The sequence below is a fragment of the Centrocercus urophasianus genome, unplaced genomic scaffold (genome assembly GCF_019232065.1).
Source record: "Centrocercus urophasianus isolate 14NV4802_14NV808 unplaced genomic scaffold, USGS_Curo_1.0 seq_22, whole genome shotgun sequence".
NCBI lineage: Eukaryota > Metazoa > Chordata > Aves > Galliformes > Phasianidae > Centrocercus > Centrocercus urophasianus.
Genome location: NW_024884778.1, coordinates 9,930,688 through 9,939,823, shown reverse-complemented (window position 1 = coordinate 9,939,823; position 9,136 = coordinate 9,930,688). Strand labels below are relative to the sequence as shown.

General features: G+C 57.7%; 1 protein-coding gene across 3 annotated transcripts in view; it reads left to right on the top strand.

Annotated features, from left to right (window-relative positions):
- Positions 1-3,058: 3,058 nt before the first annotated feature.
- The window catches only part of PLXNA1 (plexin A1), a 94,941-nt gene continuing 88,863 nt past the window's right edge, over positions 3,059-9,136 (top strand). For 2 of the 3 annotated variants that reach the window (XM_042823200.1, XM_042823198.1), the window contains exon 1: positions 3,059-3,150. The gene's annotated coding sequence lies outside the window, so the exon portion shown is untranslated. Of the gene's footprint in view, positions 3,151-3,595; positions 3,879-9,136 lie in introns of those variants that run through there. The other variant, XM_042823199.1, reaches the window with a different exon arrangement.

Sequence of the window (9,136 nt, the reverse complement as noted above, 5' to 3'; positions counted from 1 at the left end):
CCGGGGCTCGCCCGGGCGGGGCGGCGGGGGGGCGGCGAGGCCGGGCGTGGGGCTGCGGGTCCCCCCGGTGCCGCACCGCCGCTACGTGCCCGGGGCTCGGGGCGCGGCACCGCGCGGGCTGGGCTCGCCCCGCACGCCGCAGGGCTCGGTGTGCCCCGGCTGCCGGCGCGGGGTTGCGGGCGGAGCCTGCGGGCGCGTTTGGCCATCGGGCAGAGCCGCTCTGAGGGCATCCGGCGTCGTGATTGGGATCCGCCGTTGGAAGCGGTTGCCGTCGTCGTCGCGCCGTAGTTTGGCGGAGAGGCGCGGAGCCCGAGGGGGTGCGGTGCGGAGCGGCTGCTGCGGGAGGAGAAGGCGGAGGGGACCCGGCTCCCCCTGCGCACGGCGCCTGGCTCCGGGCGGGGATCCGCAGCTGCTCCGCGCTGCGCTGGGATGGATCCCGAAATCCCTTCCTCCGTTCTCCCGGAGGGGAGATTCCTTCTTCCTGCCTCCGGTGCGGGGGGCTGGCGTGTAGCCGGGGCTGGACGTGAAGGTCACTGCTTAGCGAGGAGATGGATGGGGGAAGAAAGGCAGTAACCTCACTCGTTCGCTCTCCCGTCCCCGTGCTTCGGGAAGGACGGCAGGAAAGCAGAACCTGCGAACGCGCCGATGGGTGTTGCCGGTCCCGCTGTAGGCTGCGGGACGCGGAGGGGAGAAAAGTTGGGCAGAGCCGCGGCGCGGGGCCGCTCCTCGGGCGGTGATCGCTTCGTGCCGAGCGGCTCCGTGCGGAGCCAATTACCAGCCGGATTTTTTTTTTCTTCTGTTTCTTTTGTGTGAGACATTGGGGAGGGGGAGGGGGGGGGAAGAGGAGACGAGGCTATTGACTACATCAAAGGTTATCCATTTGAAAACACCGTTTTCCTCCGAACAGCGGCTAATTGCTTCCTGAACAATCTCAGGGTCTTTTGTATATACTCAGTGGGTAAAGCGAGCGGCGCGATGTCTGTCTCAAGACACTGATGACCGAATGCGGTGGAGGAGCAGCGGGGCTGAGCCCGGCGGGCTGTACGGGCGTTCCTGGGGGGGTTGTAAAGAGGAGAGGGAAAGGGAGGGATGGGTGCCGCCGCCGGCAGCGGATGCCGAAGTGCGGGGCCGTGTGGGTGGCGCGAAAGTTTGGGCTCCGGATCCGTGGTCGGGGAATGAGGGAGGGATGGATGGGCGAATCGCAGTCTGCGTGTGCCAGGCTGCGTCCCCGTGAGCTGCGCGGTGACATTCCGTGACTGGGCTCTGTGTCCCCAGTGGGAGATGGTTGGTATCTGTGCTCTGCCGCGTTCCGGAAATCCAAGTTTTGCTGGTGTTGTGTTTGTTAGTGGGGTTTTATTGGGGCCGCTTGCAGCTGGAGCCCTTCTGTAGCGAGCCTCGAGGGTTTCCCTTCTTTATTTTATACATGCGTGAGGTTTGGAGTGGAGCACGTAGCTCGCTGTGCAAAGACAAAGCGCTGCCCTGCGGAAGGCAGAGGGCCCTGCGACACACAAACAAACTCCTCCGAACTCGGCCGGGCGCTGCCGAGATGGCAGCGGGTGCCGGAGTCGTGCTGCTGTGTGCCGCCAGGCCGCTCCCTCCTTCGGCAGCTGCACCGCTGCTGGCACGGAGCTGCGGGACCAGGCGGTGCCTCCCCAGGGTTTGCCGTGTTCAGCATCCCTTGTGTGAAGGGACTTCGGGTTGGGCTTAACGAGGGAGACTTGTAAGCATCGCTCCCTGGGCTCGGTGCGTATCGGGGCCTTTGTTGCTGCCCAGGAGCTGCAGCGTTTGCCGGCAGGCAGCGCTGAGATGTGTGCGTGGAGCAGCCCAGTGCTGCAGTGCTCGCACCACCAGGCTTCTGTGAGCGGGTTGCGCTGCCCGCAGCATCCACCTGCATCCCGCTGGGCTTTGTCTGTGTGCAGGGTGCTGCCGTCACTCCTGTCCCCAGGCAGGAGGATGGCTTAGGCAGCCCTGGCAGTGCAGAAGAGCTGCTGCCTCTCTGTGCTGCAATGGGGAGCTGGGCATGGGGCACTTATGCTGTCCTTGCTGATTGCTAGGCTCTCTTCAAGCCCGTGTTCTGCCTATGGAGACCTTGTTCGCTGCCCTGTGCTCTGTGAGCGTCCCCTCTGTGCTGTGTTGTTAGGCAGTGTGTGCTGTGCAGAGGCTCAGGGAGCTCTGGGCTGGCTCTGGGCAGTGAGTTGCCCTGTAGGATGTGCTGGGCTGATGGGAAGTGGGGGGGGAGCCGCCTCCTTCCTTCTCTTCATGGTATGCCCTGGCTGTGCTGTGAGATCCCACTCCACTGTGGATTCATGATGGTAGTGCAAGATCTGGCGCTGCTTTGGACCCTCAGCCTTGGCCGTGCGCAGTCTTAGTCCTGGGGCGGCTCTCATGCACTGTGGAGGAGGAACCTGAAGCCGTATCCATGGGTTTCATGCCAAGTTCAGGCAGACACCTCGCATTCCCCACCTTGGGCACTCTGTGTGTGCCTGGGGCCTGCCGGGAGCTGGCTGCTGCCCTCCTTGGTCTCACTTCCCCAGCATCGTTCTGCCCCCAGCCTTTGTTCCACGTGAAAGCCACCATTTCAAACCCTACATTAAAACATCCAGAAGTTGTTTTTCCCGTTAGCCAAAGCTTGGCAAACCCTCTCCTTGCTGCCCATGTATGGAGTCAGTAAGCCCCACATACACACGCAGGTGGCTGAGCTCAGCCCCACGGGCTGCTGCACAGTGAGGTGTGCGTCAGCCGGCAGGATTTGTGAGCTGGGGCACGAGGAGTGCGTGGGCCCCTTTTCCAAGAGGATTGCTTTGCATTCTGAGGGCTTTAGCTGGGGAAAGTGACCGTGTGAGCGCATTATGGCTGCTGGGCTGGGGATCCGTGGGTCTAATCGGCGGCCTGGCCTCCTCCCCAGCCTCCCCTCAGCCGCTCTCCTCCCGCCGTCCGCCGGCCAACTTGGCACGGAGGCCGAGGAGCGGCAGTAATCCAATTTGGGCCGTTTAACTGCACTTTGCTATCCGCGCTGCTGGCCGGAGCTCGGGCACTTTAATCTGGCTAATGACCCCGGCTTTGGGGTTGAGTAACTGCCGACCATTTGCTTGATTTGCTTTTCCTTTCCGGCAGGGCAAGAGGCTGAGCTGGAGTTGGGCCTCCATGCAGGTACCTGGGGGTTTGGGGGTCTTCCCATTTTCCATCTGCTCTCCCTGTGATCCTGTGCAGATAAACCCTTCTCTATGTGGCCGCTCTGCGATCCGCTATTATTTCGGGAACGCAAAGCCAAAAAAAATAAAGTCTCTCTCTTCCTTTGGTTGCCTACTGCTTAATGTACAAAATACAGGGGAGGTAATTGCATTAAAATTTGTATAATTATACTGAAGGGGAAAAAAAAAAAAAGAAAAAAAAAAAAGCCCAACCCAACAACCTTGTGAATTGCACGGGTGTTGGGGAGCGGTCGGTGCAGGGTGATTCACGCTTAGCGCTGCGGCGTGCGAGGGGTTAGGAGGAGCCGTGCTGCTGTGTGAGCAGGAAGTCGGCTGCATCCCCGCTCCAAGCCGGCTCCAGCCCCGCTCCAGCCCCGGCGTTTCTTCTCCCGGTTGTGTCCTGGGTCTGATCCTCCGCGATATGGGGCCTCTGGCCGCCGTCCAGGCGAATCTCCAAGCGTCGGTGTAATCGTAGAAGCTCTGAGAGTCCCTTTGCTTTATGTGCTTGGTTAAGCAACTGCCTTTGTGTCAAAATATTCAAGCCCTTGCAGAAGTAAATCCCTTGTGAGAGGAGAGGCAGATCCCGGTGCTTGGGGAAGGAGCTGCCTGGCTCTGTGCAGGCAGCACCGTGCTGGGTGCTGCTGGGGCTGCAGAAGGGATTCCACAGAGCCGCCGATAACATCTAAGGTAATTATAATGGCAGTGAGTTGTTTGCTTTGTGCGAGCTGCAGTGCTTTATGTACAGGCGGTTGTTTCGGTCTTCCTGTACAGACTGTTAGCTTCAACAGGGGAAGAGGAAAACCTAAAAATATTTTAGGATTTTAAAAATAATCTTGCAGCTTGGCTCGTGCACAAGATGTTTCGTAGAGTAATGTTCTCTGTCAGTTGGAATGCAGTTGGTGGCCTCCAGAAGGTTTTGCTGGGTTATATGGGGGCTCTCAAACTCTGACCCAGGCATGGGGAGGGCATAGCTCCCTTGTCCGTGCTCTGTGGAATAGGTGGTTACAGCCACTGAGGCCTCTGGAATGTTTAAAATCAGCTCCTCCAGCACTTCCTTGGGCATTTCTGCTGCCAGCAGTGCTGCTGCCAGCAATGCTGTTCGCCCTTCTACCTGCGTGGCACTGAGCGGTGTCAGGGTGCACGGAGGGGGGGGGGGGTTTGCCCCTCCAGAGGACAGCAAGAATTCAGAACCTGTTTTTCAGGCTGATGTCATCAGGAAGAAATGGGGGAGGAGAAAGGCAGGAAGGCAGGCGAGAGATCAGCCTCCAAGGGAGAGCTTCTGCGGGTCAGCAAGCCTGGTAAGGCTCAGGCAACTCAGGCTTATATTGCCACCAGCCCTCACCCGCTGCCACCTGCATGTTGGCAGTGCCCGTGGCACACTGGGTCGGCTCCTGGTGGCACAGCCTCGTGGGTGAGCACTGCCTTGGTTCCCCCAGCCCCGTGCTTTCGGCACTGCATGCCATGCCGCGGAGCCACGCGGCTCCCTGCCCTCCGCAGGCTGACGTCACCCGTTGGGGCCACCGTCCAGCTGCTCTCGTTAGCAGGGAGTGGGGTTTTGGCAGCGGGAGCGCACGTGTCCTCCCATTTCTCAGCACTCCATCCTGGCTGGTGTCCCTCAGGCATGCTGCATCTATGCTCCCCAGCAGGCTTTGCCCACGTTGGCTGGGTGAACCCCTGGAGCATGCTGGTGTGCTGGCCCTGGGAGCGGGGTGCGGGTGCAGCCTCTGGCTTTGTGCATGCGTGTGCTTCGCTGTTTTCATTGGATGCTCCCAGCCTGTCCTGCGTGCAAATGAAACCTCTGTTAGCCTCTCAAAGCAGAGTTTCCCTTCTTTGTGTTGTTGCTGTTGGAGCGCTTTCAGGCGCTGCTCGCTTCCCCTCTCCCTGTCTTGCAGCTCCGCCAGCTCTTGGGCTGCTCGTGATTCAGCTCCGCCCAGGGCGAGCAGTGGGGCTGTGCTGAGCCCACAGCCCTGCAGTGTGGTGTGGGGTCTTGTAGGGGAAAGGAGAGTTGGGTGCAGCTTAGGCTTTGGCTGGGGAAGCCTCTTAAGGAGAAGTGGAGATGTTTTGTTGTCCCCTGGCTACTTTATTCAGTCTTAACTATGAGCAGTGTGTGCCTTGAGATGGTGATTGTGGTCGGCAATGGGATTAGGTGGAAGAAAGGGAATTTCAGCTCAGCCTGGTTTTGTGCTGGGTTATAGCAGCTCTGGTGCTACCTCCTTGTGCTGGGAGCAAAGAAGTCCTCCTGTTCTCATTCACTGATGGAGACTGAGAGCTTCCTGGTGCATCCGCTCTGCCCTTGTGTTAGGACACTGGTGGTGGGTTGGACAATGGAGTGATATTGGTGGTAAGAGGACTTCTGCTTAGAGCTGGCCTGTGGCTGAGCTCCTGGTTTGCTGCTGTGATGGGCTGAGGTGACTTCTGCCAGTCGGGTTGGTTTTGTGATGTTTGCAGTGAGAACTACAGTCTGGAACATAGCAACCAAGGTGGAAGGAGCCCTTTGGGGGCTTGGTCTGGACTTGTGTGCTTTGAAGCTGGGGACAAAATGTTGTTAGGTGGTCCTTGTGTCATTGTATTGGCCCTGTGGCTGCAGGAGCTGCAGGGGATGCACTGCACTTCCTCCTGAGAAGCACTCTCATCGCCTTGAGATATAAGAGGTCAAAATCCTTGGGGTTGTGGCGGTGTGGGGCAGGATGCAGCTCTGGCCTGTGCCCTGGGGAATAATGAGAGCTCTGAAGACAGGAGAGATTCCTGATGCTGTGATTGAGGTTGGAGGGGGCAGATACAGTGCTTGCCACTGATTTCATCAGGGCTTGGCTCCAGCCAGGGATAAGGTTTGCAATGATTGTACTTGCTGGGGAGGAGGGAGGGATCCCAGCAAAATCGTTCCTAACGGCTGTGTGCGGTGGAAAAAGGAGTTAAATCTTGGCCTTGCTACAGATGATTGCATATATAGTGCAACTCCTAACTGGGTAACTCCAGCAGCCTTCTCTTATTGTTGCAAGGCTTTTCCCAGGCAGACGAACCTAAAAATACACCCGCTGCATTGTGAGACTGGCTCTCCTGTGGCCTGCGGGCTTTTCTCTCCTCTGTATAATCTCTCCTCTCTCCCTTTGGCTAATTACTGGCAGCGAGGCAGCTCGTGTGTTTGAAGATGGAGCTGGGACCTGCTCAGCCTGTGCACTATTGCTGAGAGCAGCGAGTGACTCTCAGAGATTGCAGATAAAGACCCATTAGTTCTCATTGCTCCTGTCCTTCCCGGGGTCAGCTAGAAGGGTTTTCATTTCCACAACTTTTCTCACTCAACCTATATTTCAAAGCACTCCTGCCAGGCTGTAGATCTGTTGGGGCAGTCCCAGAGCAAGAAAACAGATTCTTTTCTCAATGTGGTGCTGCAGCCCTGCCTGGGACACTCAGGCGTGCAGCATGAGCGCTGGGGGCAGCAGGGGATGCTCTGTCCAGTCTTTGCCTTTTAAGGTTTGTTTTTCCAGCTCGGCACTCCTGCTTTGTGTTATCAAGAGTGATGATTGCTTCCCCAGAGCGTGCTCTCCCAGTCTGCGGGTGCCCAATACTTTGGGGCTGTGCTTGGAGTGCACATCTTGCTCCCCATTGGGATCCCTGGTGCAAGGTGCTATTGGAAACCTGAATCATTTCATACTGAAGAAAACAGACTCACTAACCTTTCCTGCTCTTTTTCTGTTAATTATAATCATTGCTGATGTCTTAAAGCAGGCCTTACTGTACCAAGCCCCTGCTGGTGTTAGGGCACTGGGACAAGGTGTTGCTGCTGACGTGTATTTGGGAGCAGAAGTCTCTGAGGAGCTCTGCAGACTGTCATCTGTCTGTGCCCCAGCGCTGCCTGGCTTTGCTCTCGTTCCAATTCTGAGTAACAGTTCCCTAAATTAATTTGGGAATCTCCTTTTGGGCTTTCTAGCCCTGCTTTGGCACAGCAGCCTGACCTCTGGCTCTCATCCCCGCTCCCTAGAATAGAAGCGATGAATAATTAGAAATGCGCTGAGCAAACGACTGCCCTGTCCCAGCAGTGCCTTGCTGGGGTTTGGTGTCCCCCTGCTGCAGCCACACTCCCGCTTTCTCTCCTTCCCCTCCACGTGCTGCTGGTGCGTAAGCCAGGTTGCGTTTCGATGGTAATCTCCTTGCGACACAGCTGTGGTATTGTTCCTCTCCCCATGCTGTGTAGATAGAGCCGTGCTCGTGCTGGGGTTTGTGTTTGGTTTGGGTCACATGTGCCTCCTGTCGCTCCCAGCTCCCCGTCCCTCTGCTGCCGCTGCATCGCTGCCTTTGTGCAAGAGGAGCTGTGTAACTGCGGTGTATGAAGGCTGGAAGGAGAGGGCTGCTGGGCGTTGCAGCAGTGGGAGTGGATGCGTGGTCAGTGTGTCGCCGTGCTCAGCGAGTTCCTTTGCTTGGAGGAGAAGGTAAAGACGTGGGTGCCTGGTGAAGCTGGCATTGTCTGCTTTGTAAGGGTTGCCGCCCCATTTCCGATGGCAGGAACCTTCATCTGGCAACCCGCAGCCCAAGAGGAAACCACATGGTCTCCTGGTTGAACCCACAGGCTGTGCCGATAGGGACTGGCAGAGCCTGGTCTGAGGTGCTTGTATTTTGCAGTATGGCAGGGATGTGGGATTGGGACCACCTGGTCCATTTCCAGGGCTGATGGCCCTACACCGTCAGTGCTCGTCTCAGCCTGTGTTGCTCAAGCCTTACTGCAGAAGCCTCTTTCGAGGATACTGCCCTGGGGTCTGGTGTGGAGATGGTAGGGACTGGGAGCTGCTGGGACAGAGCTTTTGGAGCCAGGCACACCGTAAAGGTCCGTGTTTGGAAGAGGTGTGCAGGAGGTGCCCCAAGTGTCCGTGTGCACTGCCAAGGAGTGCAGCCCTGTGCTGCTGGCATGGCACCGGCTGCTCTCTGATGGCACGGCTGCTGGCACAGCCCAGCAGTCACCACAGGCCATATTTCTTACAGGTGCCACTCCCTGCTGGGATCCTGCTTGTTGTGCTGGGCCGGGAGTGGGTGATCCCCACATGGGCTGAGTCAGAGATCGGTGATAAGGAGAGGGAGGCTCTTCCCCGTTTGCTTTCGTAACATCTTATCTGCAAAACTGGGATGGGAAACAAAGGGCTGAGTTCGCTTCCCAGCCACGGACCTTCTGCATTTTGAAGTGTCTTCTGCCCGCAGCCTCCTGGGCTTTGTCAGGTGCCAGGGCTGTCAGGCAGTGTGCCAGGGCTCTCCCAGCTCCTTTAAAAGGAGACTTTGAGATCCTTTGCTTGAGCTGTGCCTCGCACACCAAACCCAGGCTCAAGCCCCAGCTCCTGCAGGCTCCGTCATGCGCTGTTTGAGTAGTAAATTGGTGCGGTTTGCATCTTCCTTTATTCACAAAAGCTGTGCTTTTTTTTTTTTCCTCCCATCCCTTCCCCCCCCCCCCCCTCCCTACTTCCTTTGCCTCTTTGTAAAAGCAGCATCCTCTTAATGACCAGCGTGCAGGTCTCCAATTAAGCTAAGGGTAACTGGGTTATGGTATGAGGCTGGAAGTGCCTCTCTTGGCTGAGCTCAGAGGGATGCCCACAGCACGGCAGTGGGATTGGGTTCCTTTTGTGCTTATGAGCTGGGAGCAAACTGGGTTTTTGTACCAGCTCCCCATTCTGTGATGGAGTGGTGCAGAGGCTGTGGGCTGTCTGTTTGCTAGCGGCTGATACTTTGGTGCTGTCGGTGGTCTTCAAAGCAGGTCAGGGCCAGTGATGCCCTGCTGGGACATTTGTATGTGGTTGGTGTGCTGGAGGGCATCGCGAAGCCACTGCCTGTTTGGGATGTGCTGGCCTGGCCCAGCCACAGCTGTGGTTGTGCTGCTGCTTGCTCCTGCTGAGGAACTCCATGGAGGAGAGCAGGGCCTTGCAGGGGGCTGCTCTGGGTAGCAGGGCTTGAATTTGAGCCCCTTT